The sequence below is a fragment of the Microcebus murinus genome, chromosome 18, assembly GCF_040939455.1.
Source record: "Microcebus murinus isolate Inina chromosome 18, M.murinus_Inina_mat1.0, whole genome shotgun sequence".
Classification (NCBI taxonomy): domain Eukaryota; kingdom Metazoa; phylum Chordata; class Mammalia; order Primates; family Cheirogaleidae; genus Microcebus; species Microcebus murinus.
This window is the reverse complement of record NC_134121.1, coordinates 31,598,080-31,619,072: the sequence shown is the minus strand read 5'-3', so window position 1 is coordinate 31,619,072 and position 20,993 is coordinate 31,598,080. Positions and strand designations below refer to the sequence as shown.

The following is a 20,993-nucleotide window of genomic DNA, read 5'->3' as shown; positions in this document are numbered from 1 at the left end:
ATGCAAGTCTAAAATAGAAAGGTCAAGGCTTTGCCTTTCAGCCCAGTTCTGGTTTTTATGGGCCTGAAATAGAAACGGTTTACAGTTGCATTTCTTTTTAAATGGAATTGTTCTGAAATAATGACAGAGGAGAATACTAACAAGTCTCTGAAAACATTGGTAAACCTGGCAGTCTTTTTACCATTCAGCTGTTAGTTGTAATGAAAGGTGTTACTCTGGCCATCCAAAAAGTTTACTACTGCATGATTCACTATAATTAAGTTCAAACTCACTTCTTGGATTTTCTCAAAAGCCTAAATGAAAGAAGGGCCTGGTAAATAAAGCTGTTTTGTCTTTATCCAACCTAGAGACACGTGATCAAATCATTCTCCTGTTAAACCAGCCTCTTATCAATAGGGAAAAAGCATTTAACAAATCTCCTGTAGAAGTAAACTATGTTGATGTCTCACACTATAAGCTACATAAAATTTAATGTAAAAATAATGTTTGATTACCAAATAATAATGCTTTTGGAGACATGTAAAAAATAAAATAGTATGTAATACCACCACCCAGAAATAAACAGTATTACCATTTTAAAGTATTTCTAGTCTTTGTAAACTATAATAGAAAAAGACTTATGAAATGTCTTTTTTTTACACAATTTAAACACAGATAAAGCTTTCTGCTTAAAATAAAATGGAAATGTTTACCAAAGTGAAGGAATTTATCTCAGCATTAGACTAGAGCTATTTTGACAGTTAATTCTTACCTTTACCAATGCTGTTACTGAATTAAAGAAATAATTCAAATAGTAGAGAATGTCCAGAAAAAGATCATTAGCTTAATTCAACCCTGAACATTTGCCATTCAAGAAGGTTTTTTATTTGTTTTTATTGAAACCTATATAAATATGATGGTAAGAAGATGTGTGTTTTTTCATATGGAAGGGAAGCAAGATTAATTGCCATACAAATATAAACTAGGAAAAGGATTAAAATGATAAAATGGCCATGTAGTTGAGAACAGAAGTTTGGATTTGAAATAAAACTAGCAAAATTAAGGTTGGAAAATAATTTCCCTTAAGTCAGAGATTTCATTGTTTATACAGTGTTTTGTACAGAATCTATTAATGAATTTTTATTCCAATGTAAAATGGCTGGCTTGTTTATGTAAAGTATCTTCAAGATCCTCAACAGTTTTAAAAACTATAATAATGCTTTTAGTTTTTATTTTATTCATAAAAGAAAAGCATATGACTTAAGTCACAAGAATCAATACTGGAAGACTCTGTAGGAATAGATCATTTTTCCTTCCCAAGCACTTCATTTTACAGATGAGAAAACTATAGATCCAGATTCAGAACTGACAAATTATGTACAGATTATTCCAACATTTTCAGTATAATCTCTGAACCTCAAAACTCTCACTGATATATTTAAAATGTTGGTTTCTCAAGTTTCCTTGGAAATACTTTTAAATAATCTGATTATGAATATGTTGGAATTGCTTATTTGAAGAAAGTAAAGATTTTTTTTCTAAATATTTTCTCATTTGTCTACTAACTGTGTTTATTTGGGAATTCTTAACAGTGTCGTGCCTGTCAAATGGTGCTAACATTTCTAAATGAAGTTAGCTGAAGTGTATATTGACCAATCTGATAGTTGGGACCAGTGTAAGAAGAAAATACCACTGCATTTAATACTTGTTTCATAAGTCTCTAGTGTGTTTTTTCTGTCAGTATTTCAGAAATGTACAATATATAGCTGTTAAACAGATTGAGGTTCTCTGACGAAAAAAGAAAGGTGCTTAATACTGATTTATGTATACACGGGGTGAAATTTTACTTTTTAAGAAAGTAATATAGTGACATTATTTTTCTCTATTTTGCTTCACTCAGGTTTTAGAATAAGAACAGACATATATCATTTTTCATTTTGGTAAACTCAGCTAGGACTAACTTAAACAGTTACTTAGATAAGATCCAGGTTTAAATGAACAAAATATAGTTATAATTAGCAACTTAAACATTTTCTGAGCAACACTGTTTAGGGTTAAGTTTTTGTCTTTAAGCTTCAAAAATGGGAAAATTATACTTAGGTATTCCTCTACTAGATAAGAATAATATTTAACATTAAAAAAAATAATTTAGGCCGGGCGTGGTGGCTCACGCCTGTAATCCTAGCACTCTGGGAGGCTGAGGCAGGCGGATTGCTCGAGGTCAGGAGTTTAAAACCAGCCTGAGCAAGAGCGAGACCCCGTCTTTACTATAAATGGAAAGAAATTAATTGGCCAATTAAAAATATATACAAAAAATTAGCCGGGCATGGTGGCGCACGCCTGTAGTCCCAGCTACTCGGGAGGCTGAGGCAGGAGGATTGCTTGAGCCCAGGAGTTTGAGGTTGCTGTGAGCTAGGCTGACACCACAGCACTCACTCTAGCCTGGGCAACAAAGTGAGACTCTGTCTAAAAAAAAAAAAAAAAATAATAATAATAATTCAAAAATGGCCAAAAAACCCTTGGATGAGAAAGACCTCTGTTGTGGATTATAAATGCTTTCTTAAGGGACCATTTAATCAAATTTGTTTCAATTTATGAAATCTCAAGAATCAATAATAAATTCATGTAATACTTTAGAACTTTAGCAAAATTATTCTGTTACTTGTCAACAAAAAATTCCAGTGATTTGGAACCTTAAGCTGCTTGCATAAAAATGACCTATGTTTTATTCCTTTCTCTAAATTTAAATGTCCTTCAAGAGATTAAAGTAATTTCTAATGACATAATCTTAGGATCTCTGAGGTTAATGAGAGATTCTTCAAAAAAGTGGAGGTGAGATATTTTGTAACTTTGAAATAATTTGCAAATTTATAATCTTACAGCAGATATAACTGATTATGGGGCTACTTTTGAAGGTTATATAGGTCAGTACTATGTATTTAATTTCTCTATACAACACTAGGGATAAATCTATTTGTTTTATTCCAAAAGAAATAAATACTCTGAAGTCTTTACTAGAGCTATATGTCATCACATTTTCAGAACAGTTGTTTCCTCGGTTATTCGTTTAGTGTTTGTTGAACTTCCCAAGTGGGAGACAGATATCCCAGCAGCCTGGCAAAGTTAAGTGGTTCCAGATGGTTTGCAGTAGTAATGAGGGTGGGCACTTTAAAAATGGCTTGAAAAAGAAAATCGTTAGTTATAGACACTACTAATTCAGTTATATAGAATTGAGTGAGTCATTAATGACTGTGAGATAGGTCAGAAAATCATTCAACTTTGTCTCATTTACATATATAAATGGAAAAATACATGGATGCAAGTTATATCCATTTTTTAATTACATATTTTTTCTTATTAAAAAGTAATGTTCACTGTAAGAAGTGGAGAAAATTCATATAAGAAAAAAGAAGAAAACAAATACCATTCAGTGTTAATCATACTTTCCAGGTTTTTTTCCTAACTCTCAGGCTGCCACACTTATTCTCTGTGAGCTTTTAATATTCGGCCCATCCCTTTAATATTGGTGTTCTGTCCTTGACCTTCTTCTCTAGTCTGGTTGACTTATTTGTCCCTAGTCATATCAGTCTCTCACATGATTTCAGTATTATAGTTATGCTAAAGGCTCCCAACTCTATCTCCGTCTCTGCTTTCACTGGTAATGGAATAGCTCCACCTGGGTGTCTAAAAGGCTCCTCAAATTAAACTGTCCAAAACTGAATTCAATCCTCCAGCTCCCTTTTCCTCCCCTAAAACAAACAAAACCTGATACTCCCTGACTTCTCCTTTCCTCCCTTACATTCATTCAAGTCTTAATTCTCCCTTGTAAATATCTCATAAATATGTCTCTCTCCATTCCCATCATCATTACCATCTCTTGCCAGTCTTAACCTTTTTGCAATATATTTTCCCCCATGTGGCAAAAGTGATTCTTTTAGAATCTAGATTATGTAGATTGTCTAATTGTCACACTGCTTAAACCTTTTTACCCTTTACCTGGAATTAGCCAAACTGTGAGGTTAAAGGCATAGTCCTCCACACTGCCAAGTCTGCTCAAGACTTCTTACTCCAATTGTAAGGAGTTAGGGTCCAAATACAAAGTTAGAAGAAATAGTCTACACAAGATCACCCTCACCTCTGACGTCAACTGCAAGTTTGGAGGTTTCTCAAAACCACCCTTAAATTTGATAATTCACTATAAGGACTCATAGAACTCGCGGAAAGCTATTATGCTCACAGATGTGATTCATTACAGAGACACACTATATGTTACAACCAGCCAAAGGAAGAGATGCATAGGGTGCATTCTAGGAGGGTTGCAGGTGTGAAGGTCCTATTGTCCTCATGGTTGCATTACCTTCCTAGCATGAATGTATGGCAATACGCCACGTATTACCTACTCAAGAAGTTCAGTGTCTAGAGTTTTAATTGAGTCTTATGATTGATTGTCCCCATGGTTGAACTCGGTTTCCAATCCTTCCTCCCCAGAGGTCAGGCTGATACCATGTGCTCCAAAGGGCCCACAGTGAATAACAAAAATACTCCTGTTACTCAGAAATTCTGAGGAGGATTAGAGGTTACCCTTTGGTCCAGACTTCTCTTTGGACAAGACCAAATTCTTTACTACATACCCTTTATCATCTATCTCTCCTTTGCCCTCTAGATAAAATCCAAAGGAAAGGCCTTTTAATCTTCATCAGCCTCATTTCTAGAATAACTACCCACTTCATCCCACCTCCATACATCTAGAAAGTACACTGCAGCTCTATTACATTATTAATATATTACCTTATGTTGTGCTTGCTCTCACTTTTGCACCTTTGCACATAGTATACTATTCCCTCTGCTTGTAATATATTCCCCTGGCACCCACTCTCAACTCCACTCTATCCAATCTCATATCCATTCGTCAGCTCTCTGTTTAACACTGCTTCCTTTAGGATGCCTTTATTCACTATTCCCATGCTCAGTGAGTTAGGAGTCCATTCCATGTGCCTTTATGTAATACCCAATGCTATTCTTCTTGTAAGTACTTTCTAAATTCATTATTTTTTATCAACAAGTATTTAGAACTACTTCACTAGACCAATGGTCTTCAAAGTGAGGTGCACCTAAAATAATTCATTGGGGCAAAGGAAGAAAAAACTAAAATCTTTTTCTATACAAAATATGAAATTAAGTGCTATTAATATTTTATATATTTATTGAGATTGGCCACTTGTTGTTTGTGACAACTGATTGCACATCAAATATAGTAGATGAGGTATCTTGAGGGAGTACAATTTCCACAGCTCAGAGTGGGGATGACAGTGGCATCTTTCCTCTAATTTTTAGGACATTACAAAGTATTACAGTTTACCTATGCCTGATTAAATGAATTTATGAGTTACATTTCCTAGTTTTAACAAAATTAACCCTCACAAAATGGACAATTGGCTTTTAAAAATTTCTGCAAAGAAATCATGGGTTAGACATAATATTGATAATACAAGCATAAGAAACAACTAAAGTTAAGAGCCTGAAGTTCTCTTCGTTACCTTAGATTTTTTTATAAGATGATATAACCAATATTTGAGAAATCAGCAAAAATAGAATTATTAAGTAGATTATGTGAAATATAGGTATATATGAAATAAGGAAATACTGCCTAAAGAAATACTGAAATATTAGCTGGGTGCAGTGGTAGTGTGTCCCAGCTCCTCGGAAAGCTGAGTGAGGCAGGAGGATCCCTTGAGCCTAGGAGTTAAGGTCGGCCTAGAGAGAAATACTAAAATATTAGTGAAAATGGTATGTGTGTATGTATATGTGTATAATAAGTATACATACATTGGGGGGTTCATGGTGCTTAATTTTTTTGAAAGAGTGATTGAACAAATGTTTGGAGGCAGTTGCATTACATTACTAGCTACTCATTTGCCATCACATCCGTAGGTCTTACAGTGCTAGGCACATATGTAACACACAATAAATATTGGTTGATCTGATGAATGAGCTAAGAGATTAAAAAAAAAAAAAGCCAGGTGTGGTGGCTCACACCTGTAATCCTAGCACTTTGGGAGCCCGAGGCAGAGGATCACTTGAGGCCAGGAGTTTGAGACTACCCTGGACAACAAAGGGGGAGACCCCTGTCTCTATAAAAAAAAAAAAAAAGAAAAATTAGCCACGTGTGGTGGCACATGCCTGTGGTCCCAGCTACTTGAGAGGGGTTGAGGTAGGAGGATTGCTTGAGCCTGGGAGTTCGAGGCTCAGTGAGCTATGATCACACCATTGCACTTTAGCCCATGTGACAGAATGAGACCCTGTTTCAAAAAAAAAAAAAGATAATTGTTCTTACTATTTTAACTTGTTTTTAAAAAACTTAGGAAGTTTTAATAGTATATAAAAAATAAAATCGTATACTTATCACTCAGCCTCAGCAATTATCAATATTGTTTCATCTAAATTCCAACATCTCACTTCATCTCCCATTATGTTCTCTGTAATTATTATTTAGTGAGTGCTCAGTAATTTAATCACAAGTCTATTGGATATTTCATATATTACCAATTTTTGGTTACTCTGAGAGTCTTGTGATGGTCAATTTTTGAGTAAGTCTCTGATTTTCTTAGGATATATTTCTAATGTTGGGATTGCTATATTAAAAGATATTTAAGGCCAGACATGGTGGTTGTGTGCCTGTAGTCCTAGCTACTTGGGAGGCTGAGGCAGGATGACCACTTGAGTCCAGGATTTTGAGGTTGCTGTGAACTAGGCTGACGTCATGGCACTCTAGCCTGGGCAACAGAGTGAGACTTTGTCTCAATAAAATAAAATGTTTATTAAAAGATATTTAAGGCTTTGGTATTATAGTTTAAAATGTCCTCTAGCAAAGTTTTAATAGTTTATCCTCTAAGCAGGTATTTATATAAGAAAAAGAGTGTTGGTATTATGAAATAATTTCAACATTTAGAAAATAGTAGAGAATAAAATATCTAGTTTCAACAAATTATAATTGTTTCAGATTCTTTTAAGGAAATAAAACATTTCATATGGAATTGAAGACTTCCTCGTAATCCCCTTCTCTAAACCCATTCCCTTTTCTTTCTTCCCAGAGGTAATCTGAGAATTCTGGGAATATATATCCTTCTGGTCTGTGTTTTGATATTTTTACTACACATGAATTTGTGTGGTCAATATATGGTGGAGTTTTTAATTTTGTTAACTAGCTATTTCAAGACTAAATTGTTTAAGACTTATGTTGATACATGTAGATCTATTTCTTTCATTTTAGCTACTGCATATTCCATTGTAAGATTGTACTATTATTTATCCAATCTCCTGTTGATGGACATGTAAGTTGTTTCTAATTTTTGGATATTACAGGTACATTAAGTTATGGCTTAGTCCTGAAATCTCAAGGCTAAATATTACGTTAGTTTACAAACGTAAACTTTTGCTCACATAGAGTCCCTTCAGTGGAGAAGAAGGAGCTGTATTTTAAGGAGTCATTAAGGGACCCAGGCTGATAGAGGCTCTGTCATTTTCATGGTTTCCAAGGTTGCTCTAGGCAGCAACATCTATCCATATTTTTATGTTTATAAGAATACAGTGTAGAATGGTGTTGGAGGTTTGTAAGGGCCAGTCCTTAGAAGTGGCATATTTCACTTCTGTTCGCTTTCCATGGGCTAGAATTCAAGTCATATGGCAGCCACCTACATTTCCCAACAAAGAGGGTTAGGAAATGTGTCACTGGCTTGGCAGTTAATTCCAAGAAACAATTCTATGCTGTGGAAAAAGAGTACAAAACCTTGATGGATAGCTGGTAGCCTCTGCCCTACAAATAATGCTACAATTTGAACATGTTTCCTTGTGCATGTTCATAGGTTTCTTGGGTTTATATCTAGAAGTATAATTATCAGATATTATGTGCATTTTTGTTAGATATTGCCTAATTGCTTTGTCCAACAGCACTGTATGAAAGGTCTGATTTCTATATATTCTTGCTACTGTTTGAACTGCCATATCACAAATCTTATATTTTTACATAGCTGTGTGCCATTACTGCCACTGAACTATGTGGGAAAGAGGATACTTATAGCTGACTATGATATTGATCTAGGACATTTTGGAAAAGGACACTGCCTAAAAAGCTACATAACCTTTGTCCTACATATATAGTTTAAAAATTTCTATTAACCATACTTTAAAGTAAAAAGAAATAGGTGAATTTAGTGTTCATAACTTATTTTATTCAACTTAGTATATCCAAAATATTACAATTTCATCATGTAATCCATATTAAAATATTATTAATGATATAGTTTACCTTTTTAATACCAAATTTTTAAAATCCTGTGTATATTTTACACTTACAGCATATTTAGAATATCACATTTCAAATATTTAATAGCATATGGGACTAGTGGCTATCATAAAAAACAGTTCAGGTTTAGATTTAATATTTAAAAAAACCAGATGCTGAAAAAAATAAAAATAAACCCTACAACAACACAAACTTTAATTCTATAATACAGATCTGACAGTTTTAAAATTATATTTAACAAGTGTTTTGGAAAAAAACTCTTTTTCCTCTACTCTCATAACACACAGTCATCACAGAAGACTTCTATGATCAAATGTGATGGGTTAGGAGTAGGTTTTCTCTCCACCACCAAACAAGCAGTCAGTTCTGCAGTGGACACCAAAGGGGTGTCCTCCAACTCAGTTCTGACACCATCTACCCAAGATAGCATCAGATCTCACAGGTTGAGATCCCAGTCCCCAAAACTGGCCCCTTCCCACTGCAGAGACCAGTTGTGAGTCTGGGCCTCCAGAACTTCTGACCTATCCACCAGCTTCAAGTTGGGATTCCCTTGGCCACTCCCTTGTTGGGTTTGATTAATTTGCTAGAGTGGCTCACAGAACTCAGAGAAACACTTATGTTTACTGCTTGTTACAAAGGATATTATGAAAGATATGGAGAAGAGATGCGTAGGGGCCAGGTATGGGGAAAGGGTCATGGCGCTTCCATGCCCTCCCTGGGTGTGCCACCTTCCAGGAATTTCCATATGTTCAGCTATCTTGGAGCTCTTCTCTGGAGCCTTTTATGAGTACTTTATTGGATCAGCATGATTGACAACCATGTAGCCATGTGTTTGGACAGAGAGGGTATGATCTAAACCTGGCAAGGTCTATCCAGATTGTTTTGGCCTCTCTGCGCAGGATTCTTTGTTCTATAGTGTGGGGCAGGACCCTCTCTGGAATGAGGGTCTTATGACCCACACTCAGAGTCTTGCCTTGCACAGGTGGAAGGAGGGCAGGAGAAGGTCAAAGACAGAGGTTCTGTTTCCTGAGCCCTAAAGTGTCCCAACATTATATTACAGAAGACTATGTGAATTATGAGCCAGGACCTATGGATCAAAACCTATCATAATATCACAAAAGTGTTCTCACTTCAATCCCCAAATACATCTTTATTTAGCCTTTGGAAGAATAGCAAGATGAATTTATTTTCCCCAGATTTCTTTCTATAACTAGAGAATAATCTGATTTAAATTACTGAATTGTTAATTTCACCTCATTTCATTTATGTAGTTGCACATGAATATATTATAGTTTTCTATTGCTACGTAACAAAACATAGTGGCTTAAAACAATACCCATTTGTTATCTTACAGTTTTGTAGGTCAGAAGTCCAGGCAGGTTTAACTCAGTGCTCTGGTTAAAGTCTCACAAGGCCAAAGTCAAGGTATCAGCCATAAGATTCAGGAGAAGAATCTACTTCCATGCTCATTCTGATTGCTAATAGAATCTAGTTCCTTCCTATAGGTCTGAGGTCAACTGTTTCCTTACTGGCTGTCAGCCAGGGTCTCCTTATCACGCCTAGAGGCCACTCACCTTCTCACATGGCTCCCTTTATCTTCAGACCAGCAGTGATACATGGAATCCTTCTCATGCTTCAAATCTCTCAGGCTGCTGCTGCCAGCCAGAGAAAGCTCTCCGCTTTTCAGGGCTCATGTGATTAGATCAGGCACACATAATCTGCCTGTCTTAAGATCAATTTGTGACATAACACAATCACAGGAGTGATGTCTCAGTATTCACAGGTTTTAGTCATTACAGTGGACATCTTTATGGGGGGCATTTTAGAAATTCTTCACACCACAATAGAGAAGCAAGATGGTAGAGCATTTTAGTTATTTTGTTTAGAGGTCTTTTAATTTCACTTCTAATGAAAACAAAATACTCTGTTGCTTTCTTTTCGTTCCCATCAAGCTGGTACAAGTTACCATCACCTCTTAGCTTTGATAGAGCAATACTCTTAACTGGTATTTCTCATTCCACATTTCCCTCCCTTCAAACAATTTTGTGTACTGCAATCAGAGTGCTCTTCAAAATTGTAAGTAGATCATGTTTCTTTTCTGCTTAAAACCCATAATGTCTTCAAATTATAGTTAGGGTATAATCTACCATGCTTGATGAGACCTACAAGGTCCCACCTAATCTTGCCCCTGGCCACCTTATCTGGTCTCACCTTGATCAATTACTTGATAAATTACTATGCTCCAATCACAGTGGTATTGATTTAGTTCCCAGAACCTGCCATGCTGGTTCCTACCTCAGGATCTCTGCACATTTGTTTTCCTCTTTTCTCCAACTGTCCAATTCAATCATTATTTTTGTCTTAAATAAAATAGAAGTGTTTTCTCATAGAAGTGTTTCCTTCCTTTTGGTCTAAAGTCCTGTATTTCAGTTTTGATAGCATCCTTTACTTTTTCTGTATATCCACTTATCACAATTTATATATATTTATGTGATGTTTAATGTCTCTTTCCCAGTCCAAAGGCAAGAGATAAAAGGTTTTGTTCACCTTTGTATATCCAGTACCTAGTATGGTTCCTGACACATAGTAAACACTCAGTAAATGTTTGTTGAATAAATAATAAATCTTTGACTTTTTCTCTGCTTAGTCTACCAGACTCTTTTCTTTCTAGGTTTTTATAGGCCTGTTTTCATCCCCTTCCTTCTCTTTTTTAATATTTTCCTTCTGTGCTCTCTGAAAGGTAAAGGATAAAGGAAATGAAAGAATAGAATATTCAATTCCTCCATCTCCACTTGAAGTTCGACTTCCTATTTTATGTTTTTATTGGTGTGTTTGTTTTGTTTTTGTTAACATTTTCAACTAGCTATAGAAATGTTTGCAATTCTCATTACTGATTAATATTCCACAACGTTGTAATGAACATTTTTCATGGATTAAAAGCATTCTTTTGGGCTGGGCGCAGTGGCTCACGCCTGTAATCCTAGCACTCTGGGAGGCTGAGGCGGGCAGATTGCTCAAGGTCAGGAGTTCAAAACCAGCCTGAGCAAGAGTGAGACCCCGTCTCTACTATAAATAGAAATTAATTGGCCAACTAATACATATAGAAAAAATTAGCCGGGCATGGTGGCATATGCCTGTAGTCCCAGCTTACTTGGGAGGCTGAGGCAGCAGGATTGCTTGAGCCCAGGAGTTTGAGGTTGCTGTGAGTTAGGCTGATGCCATGGCACTCACTCTAGCCTGGGCAACAAAGCCAGACTCTGTCTCAAAAAAAAAAAAAAAAAAGAAAGAAGTATTCTTTTGTAAATTCTTTTGAGAATATTGTGAACAATGACAAGTTTGAAGAACAATGATACTATATGGAGAGTAATGAGCTAGTTAAAAGATTAAGAATATTCTTAATTCCTCATGTATAATTTCACTTAAGACTTTACCTTCTGGTGTATAGTTCTGAGAAAGACCAGTTCATTACTTCCTATCTTAGTTTAAGTCAACAAAGAAAAAGAACCAAAAGACTAGCCTGTTGGTTAGAAAAATCAAAAGATAATTTTTTTCCTGGTGACTTGATTCCTTAGAAACATTACAGTCGGGCCAGGTGCGGTAGCTCACACCTGTAATCCTAGCCCTCTGGGAGGCAGAGGCATAGGTGGGTGGATAGCTCAAGGTCAGGAGTTCGAAAACAGCCTGAGCAAGAGCGAGACACTGTCTCTACTAAAAAAAAAATAGAAATTAGCTGGACAACTAAAATAAATATGTGTGTGTGTGTGTGTGTGTATATATATATAAAAATAAAAGAAAAAATTAGCCAGGCATGGTGATGCATGCCTCTAGTCCCAGCTACTTGGAAGGCTGAGGCCGGAGGATCGCTTGACCCCAGGAGTTTGAGGTTGCTGTAAGTCAGGCTGATGCCACAGCATTCTAGCACGGGCAACAGAGTGAGACTCTAAAGAAAAAAAAAAAAAAAAAAAAAAGTAATTCTCTTAGAGAGAGAGTAGTATTTTTTTAAATGTGTGAAGGTATATGATATATATTCTTAGGCAATAATCATATTCTTTATTAAAACATGTTATATAAATATGAGAGGTGACAGTCATTAAATCAAGATATCATTGATTTTGCAATAGGAATGATGTCTGAGGTTTTGGTATTTAATTTCTGGCAACTCTGAATATTTATTAGTTTATTGTAGTCTTGGTTTAAGGAAGCTTATAGTTTCATTTTGTAGAAAGATACTTGGCTTATTCACAATCTATTTATATATAATCAGAGAAACAATATTTTAAACTTTTCAGGGTCACATGGAAGTTGACTATGCATCAATTTTCAGTATTTTAAGACAGATAAAACCAATTTTGCATTAAAAAAAAACCCTTTGCCCAAAGTATTCTCTAATCTTGGATTGATAAATACAAATTAATATATATAAAAAAATATAAATTAAAATATAAAAAAAAGTCTTTCTGTAAGACTTAGTTAACAGTATAAACCTGCAAAGAAGTGTCTGTACCAGAAACAATAATTATGGTACCAATAAGAGTAATAAGCTGTTCCTGTTTCTGTTGCTGCTATGTACTATATTTGTTAAGAGCTTGTTTAGGCACTATTTTATATTAACTCTTAATCATAACAGAAAGTATGTGATAAAGGTTTTATTAATCCATTTTGCAGATGAGAGAAAGCTGAGGCGGATAGTTTAAAGAACATGTTTTCACCATCAGTGTTATCGCTAGGACATTAACCTAGGCCGTTTGACTTGAGAGGTTATAGTTCTGATGTTCATTTTATGATTCTCATGCTACATTACAAACATATTTCCTATAGGGAAAAATCTCAGTGAATGTGTAAATGTAGAAATTGAATTTTGACCACTGCCATTTTGCTTAGTTCAGGCTTTTTGCCTTGATTAGTAGTCTCCTGTCTAATTTCCCTGCCACTAGTCTCTTTCCCTTCTAATCTTGCTTCACTGGATTTTCCAGCATTATTGAACTCACTGTGATTCTCTAAAAATATCATGTTATTTCCAGCCTTTCTGCCTTTGTAGATTCTGTTTCTTCTGCATGGAGCATCTACTTTCCTGGATAACTATAACTAACCTCCCTTTGAGAGGGAAGGGTGTTTGGGTTTTTATTTTATTTTCCACCCAAAAAATCTATCTTGCTCAGGTAATACCTATAGATAAAGAATAGTCTAAGGGTTTTGCACCAAATATTTCCCTAAACTCTTGCCTCTAATGAACAAAAAGAAAAGTTAACAATTATTAAAAACAATTTAAAATCCAGAAATTCTTTAAACAATAAACTGAAGAAAATAGTTATAAACTTAACTGTATGCTTCATAACAACGGCAAACATTTTTTTAAAACATCATTTTTCATTTACTAAAATGCCTGAGGATATTTTTTCCCTATTTGACTAATCTTGCAATTTTTTTTTTTTTTTTTTTTTTTTTGAGACAGAGTCTCACTTTTGTTGCCCTGGCTAGAGTGAGTGCCGTGGCATCAGCCTAGCTCACAGCAACCTCAAACTCCTGGGCTCAAGCGATCCTCCTGCCTCAGCCTCCCAAGTAGCTGGGACTACAGGCATGCGCCACCATGCCCGGCTAATTTTTTGTATATATATATTTTTTAGTTGGTCAATTAATTTCTTTCTATTTTTAGTAGAGACGGGGTCTTGCTCAGGATGGTTTCGAACTCCCAACCTCGAGCAATCCGCCGGCCTCGGCCTCCCAGAGTGCTAGGATTACAGGCGTGAGCCACCGCGCCCAGCCTAATCTTGCAATTTATTTAAAATTTTCAGGTTCAATATTAATTACTGAAGTAGCCAAAGGGACCTATTTTCTATACTGTTCATAGAGATAATAGCCATCTACTCAACAAGTGTCTCTTTTGAAAAGAAATCCTTTTTTTAAGTTAAGGAAAAAAGAAAAATTTTGTTTAGTTTGCAATCTATATTAATGTTATATATTCAGTATGTGATCTTTCAGAAGCCAATAAACCCTGGTTATTGGTAAGCAGTGGATTATAAATTAACGTAAAGCATTGAGCACTTGTATTCTGAAAGTGTTATGGAATATAACCCTGATCATTGGATCTGTATGCTGTAACATAGTTTTAGAATCATCATTATAACATCATTCCTTTGCATAATCAATTTAAAAATGGCTCCAAGTAAAACTTGTCCTGTAGAACCAGAATTCCATTTTACATATTAAAATATCCAGTTTATATTTAAGTATAATATTAAGGTAAAACTATCCTTGACTGTCAAGGAAAAGAGGAGGAAATAGGACAAGTGATATTAGCTTTAGTGCAGGTCTGTAAAAATATGTTGAAGATGAAAATATAATTGAGCTGGGTGTGGTGGCACACGCCTGTGATCCCAACTACTTGGGAGGCTGAGGTAGGAAGATTGTTTGGGCCCAGGAGTGTGAGGTTGCAGTGTGCTGTGATCATGCCTATAAATAGCCACTACACTCCAGCCTGACCAACATAGTGAGACCTCATCTCTACGTTTAATTAATTAATTAAAATATATTGAAGATCAAATATAAAATAAAAGCTATTCTCAGAACGAGACCTTACAAATGAATAGCAAAAATTATACCTTAAAGTTATTCAAACCAGCTAATTAAACATCACAATAGAAAATCACAATAGAAAAGTCCATTATTTAATCAAACTACTTTCTTCAAAATAAATTTTTTTTAAAAGTTCATTAAATATTATGTTGAATAATTAGTAGATTCTTATATAGGTCAAAATTAACAAACTACAAAACTGAATTTCTTCTCATCTCCCCAAGGACTATAAAGATTGTAATTAATTAAGCTTTCTATATTGAGGATTTCTTTAGTTTTAAAAGGCTTTTTATTTTACTGTAACTTTTCTAAGTGATTGTCAGAGAAACATAGTCTTATGTGTGGCGTGATAATTCTTGTGGTAATATAGACCATGGAAAAGGTATAGGTATGCAGTTCCTTAGGCATATATGATCAGCTATGTTCAAGGAAGATATTGAGTCATTTGATATTTCGTAATAAGTATAATTAAAAGTAATTTCTTAAAAATGATTAAAGATAGTATCCTTATTTTTAAACAACTGACATCAGTGAGTTTTTTTTTAAATTTTACTTATTCACTTGTTTTCCACCTTATTACAGAAAGTATTTCAAGTGGCAAATTAATTTTACTATAATGGGCATAATATTTATTCATCAAAAAAAACACATTAAGTACCTACCATGTGCCAAACACTGTGCTAAATGCTTGCTGCTTATCCAGAAATAAGCATGTGCCTTTCCTCAAGAAATGTACGATTTAGAGGAAAAGTCAGAAAAGTTAACCAGCAAGTACAATACAATGTGAGTATAATAAAAGTTATTATTCTCTTATGTGTGCAGTGATATGCTAAGCACCTTACATGCTGTTATTCTTTTTTTCATATGAGAAAATTAATTCTTAGAGACATTAGGTAACTTGTCTAATGTCACACAGTAAGTGGTAGAACCAAACTTTGAACGCAGATATGTCTGACTCCCAAGGTTATTATCTTGTTGCCTTTATACAGTATACTGATAAGAGTTAAGACACTGCAATGCAGAAGATTTTATGGGGACACTGAGGTGGGTATGCCAAAGTAGGCCATTGGATTCTGGAAGGGGATGCTTAAATTAAGTTTAGAAGACTAAGTAGGAGTTAGCCAAGTGGAGGAGGGAGCTGAAAAGCATTCTAGCAGAGAGATTACCATGTGCAATGGCTTGGAGATAAGAAAGCAGAGCCCATTTGGGGCTTGTCTGGCTAACTTTTATTTCTCTTAATAAAGAATGATAAACCTGCGAGAAATACAAGATAAATGACTTGGAATTCATTCATTCATTCATTCATTCAGTTAATAATGGGTTCTGTAGACTCTTGAGTTTGCTGGAAAGATATTGGAATTTTAAAAACTAAAAGTCATAGAAAAGCCACTCATGTTAAACAAAATGCCACATAATCAGGAAACAGAGTCTTATGCTCTACTTTTGCCCTCTAATTTGTTTTATTTGGCTTTTAGAACAATAGCTTCTAAATTGTAAAATCTTTCTCTTTCTCTTTTTTTTTCCTGATCATTTCTCTCATCATGCTACCTGATGCCAAGCTGTGTGGAGATTTTAGAACTTGAAGACTGCCTAAAGTGTTTCCATTTCAACTATGCTTAAATCCTATTTACTTCCTAAAGATTTGTGAAAGGATAAGTATGTTTCTCTGTATCAGTATCCACTGTGTGACCTTATCTTTCAGAGGATAAATGTACTAAAAGTACTAAAACAGATGCTTTCAAGGGCATGTCTGAAGAGATAGAAACACACCACGCTGCTGATGGATATACAGGACAACACAAGACCATGGCCCAGATAATAAATCAACATAAAAAATTTAGGAGGTAGGGAATAATTTTTCTGAGTTTGAAGGGATGATGTTAATTGTCACATTTATCATTCAATGAGAGAATTATTTATTAGTTTATTTTTTTCTGCCTTTATAATTTAAAGAGACAGGCTTCAACATTCATTTTAAATGCTGTCTCCTACTAGAAGAATTTTGCTGAGGTCAGCTGTGGTATCATTCTCTCCCCTGAACTACTCCAGTATTTTGTCTTCATATTTTTAAAAGATATATAATAATTCCTTTTTGTTATGTTATTTATATGCTGTCTCATCTCCTCTATTAAACTAAACCTTCCTTGAAGCAGAATTCATGTTTGATCCATAGCACTAAGCCTTATACTTATAAGGCATTGACTTAATATTTAATGAATTAAAGCATAGCATGTATATCATAAACTAAATTATTAGAACAGTGTTTTTTAAGTGTTGGACATGAATTACTTGCATCAGAATAATTTGGAGTGTTTTGTCAAAAATGCAAATTCCTGTGCTCCTGCCCATATCCAGTGAATGAGCATTTCCATAGGTTCCAGGAATATGTTTTAAATAAAAACTCTAGGTAATTATGATACATACTGAAGTTTAAGAACCACTGCATTAGGGAGAATGTAGGAATCCAAATAAAAGTTGCATTTAAATGAATTACAGATATGTGTAATGTTAAAAATAATAAACATTTAGTACATAGTAGATATATAAGAAGAAAACAAACAAGATATTTTCAATGCAAAATTTTCTATAAGTCAGTGAAGACCAGTGTTCGGTATTTTACAACGTTCAATCTTAAGCATAGTTGTATGTAAATAATTTTGAATATTGATGACCATTTTCTATGAATGTATTTGCAGTAAATCACCATGGTTTTATAATTAAAGGCTAAGAAAAGATGTATTGAACATAGTATCTACACATTCTATATTGCTATATGCATAGATTGCCATTTAGGGCATGATTCTCTATAATATACTTTATGACTAATATAGTATTGTCAGAAATATGCACATCCTTATATTGCTAAGATTGCCTTTTAGGGCATGTTCTCTATAATATAGTTTGTGACTATAGTATTGTCAGAAATATTGTGGTTTAGATAATATTTAACAATATATTTTTCTGTAATAAATTGTATTCTAGATTTACTTGTCTGTGGATGCTTTATCTGTGATTTTTTAAAAATATGAAATTGTTCATAGAGTGCCACTTATCTTGTCCTCATTAGTATAGTGGTGAGTAAAAAAAAAATAAGAATGCTAGTTATTTTGGCTTATACATTATTGAATTGATAAGAACTAGGATAAGCTGTAGCAAGCAAGTCTAATATAAATCTTCATCTAGATCTTTTATTTCTAATGTGATATTATAGTTTTATAAACTTAATCTGTCTTTAAAATAGTCATAAATAAATGCTTAAATAATGCTTGTAATATAGAGCACTGGTACAAGTAGTTTGCATACATTAATTCATGTAATCCTCATAGCAACCAAATGAGAGATAGGCACTGTTATCTTTATATTATAGGTAAGGAAACTGAAGTACAAAGTAAAAGATTTGTCTAAGTTTACACTCTTGGTAAGTGGCTAGGGTATGAGCTGCTACCATCTAGCTTCAGAGTTGCCACTCTACACCACTCTTCTAAAATGTCGTTATATTTTTAATTAGCAATTCATTTGACTTTGTTGTAATCATTACCAGGAACATTTTCCAGCAATTAGATGTCAGATGTTTCCAAGTAAATATTTTAAACAAATTCAGCCTATATATGAACAATACCTTGTTTGAATTATTTTTAATGCTATTCTTGCTTTTATTGATTATATTTAGTAATGTCAAAGTTTATTTACTTAAAATTAGTTGAGTTTCAAAGGTGGTTTTAGCATGCGATTTTTGATGTTTGTGATTATAGATGGTCATTTGTAGTTTTCAAAAAAGGGGGCAGGGAAAATATTCATATCTTTAGCACTGATTGACCTAAATGAAAGTCCAGTAATTTTAATTTTCTTTTCAGAAGCTATTAGAACACTTAATGGATTTTTATGAAATAAAAAAAGCTAGATAAATTTGCATACTGATTTTGAAAAATTAATATAAAGGATGTTTAGTAATATATTTTTTCCGATAAAAGTTACTGAAGTTTTTCTCTACAAAAAGTACATTTTTAAATTAAAATGTCTATGGTACACATGAATAAAATATTTGTCCTTGATCTGTGTCATTTCCTCATTTTTAATTTACCAAATTGGTCATTTTAGATGTCACTTATTGCTTTATTTTGATAAATAAATACTGGAAGTTACTTAACCACCTGTAGAAATACCTGACTTATGAGTTTATGAATATTGGACTGTGTTTTAATATGTCAATTATGTTTAAAAGTTAATCTGTCCCTTCAAAACACTAACTTGTTTAAGTGGTTTAATTTAATACCACTAGCCTCTGTTATAATCAGGAGAGCTCAGAAGAAGAGAGCTAAAGTAGAGAAAAACCCGGAAGAGAAAATGAAGGAAAGTTTAACCATTAAGATGAAGGGTTTCAGAAAGAGGAGGTAGGCTATAGGAATCTTGAATAAGAAAGTCATAGATATGCCTAATCATGTGTTTTTTTGTTTTTGTTTTAAGAGGCAGACTTTTCACTCTGTTGCCCAGACTAGAGTGCAGTGGCACAATCATAGCTCCTTGCAGCCTCCCAAGTAACTGGGATTAAAGGTGCAAGCCACCGTGCCCGGCAGTCATGACTTTTAGTAGCATAATTAAGACACTTTTATTTTTTTCCAATGTAAATTTGTAATCTAGTAAATTGAAAAGCAGTATGAACATTGAATTATCTGTGGAACTCTTAAAGGGAAAGGATCATTGTAACTTTATATTTCACATGAGAAGATATTTCATCAACCTTTTTCCTTTGATCTATATTTTGTCATTAATAGTAGAAAAAGAATGAATCCTATTTATAACAAAATATTTTTCCTTTTTAAATTTGATGCCAGTATGAAATTTACCCAAAGTATGTAAGTTTTAAAAAATCTAAATTGAAGATTTGATTGTTATTAAAGTACTATTTAACCTGATGGCTAGGAGTAGTCAGCATAATGTGTATATGGGGGTTAACAAATACCTCTAGAAGAGTGCATAAAGCATTAAATAACTGTTGAAAGAATGATAATGCCCTATTTATCATATAAATAGAATTTTACCTTACTATATAAGGAATTTATTCTATGTTATTCTATAGAGTTTCCCACTAGAATATAAGCTCCATGAGGCAGAAACTTTGTTTTGCTCACCATCCTATCCTATCAATGCCTACAATACTGACTGAAGGCTTAGTACATAGGTTTTCAGTAAGTACTTGATGAATAATATATGCTTGTACATACTTTTATTGTGGTAAAATATACATAGTAATTTAATATTATGTTTTAAATAGCATTTTTTTCCTGATTAGATAAAAGACACATGCTCATGGTAGGAATTTTGAGAGTATAAAGAAAAATAACAGAAAAATTACTTGTATTTTGCCACTCCAAATAGCCATCCTTTGGGAATATCTTTTCTAGTCCTTTTTTTCTATGCAAATACATTTATAACTAAATTGAGAGGATACATATATCACATATAGTTTTGTGCTCTGATTTTTTTCATTTTAACATTTTCAAGTGAGCATTTTACTAAGTCATTAAATATTCTTTGAAAATATAATGTTGAAAGGTTGTTAAGGGTCCTAGTGTGGTTTTGCTTAAAGTTCATAATAGGAAATACATTTTGCTTTGTGATCAAGGCCCACATATAAGTTTTTATATCAAAAATTATAAGACAATAGTTGCTAAGTGTAATACAATCTAATTTTCTGTTGTCTTTTATTTATTTATTTATTTATTTATTTATTTATTTATTTATTTATTTTTTTGAGACAGAGTCTCACTTTATTGCCCAGGCTAGAGTGAGTGCCGTGGCGTCAGTCTAGCTCACAGCAACCTCAAACTCCTGGCTCAAGCAATCCTCCTGCCTCAGCCTCCCAAGTAGTAGCTGGGACTACAGGCATTCGCCACCATGCCCGGCTAATTTTTTGTATATATATATTAGTTGGCCAATTAATTTCTTTCTATTTATAGTAGAGACAGGGTCTCGCTCTTGCTCAGGCTGGTTTCGAACTCCTGACCTCGAGCAATCCGCCCGCCTCGGCCTCCCAGAGAGCTAGGATTACAGGCGTGAGCCACTGCGCCCAGCCTGTCTTTTATTTTTTAAAATATACTTGGTGTATCCCTTCAAAGTGATTTTGTATCTCACTAATGGG

General features: G+C 34.1%; 1 protein-coding gene across 1 annotated transcript in view; it reads left to right on the top strand.

The window, feature by feature from the left end:
* Positions 1-20,993, top strand: part of PPM1E (protein phosphatase, Mg2+/Mn2+ dependent 1E) — a 213,025-nt gene that overhangs the window by 1,433 nt on the left and 190,599 nt on the right. The gene's annotated exons all lie outside the window — the stretch shown is intronic.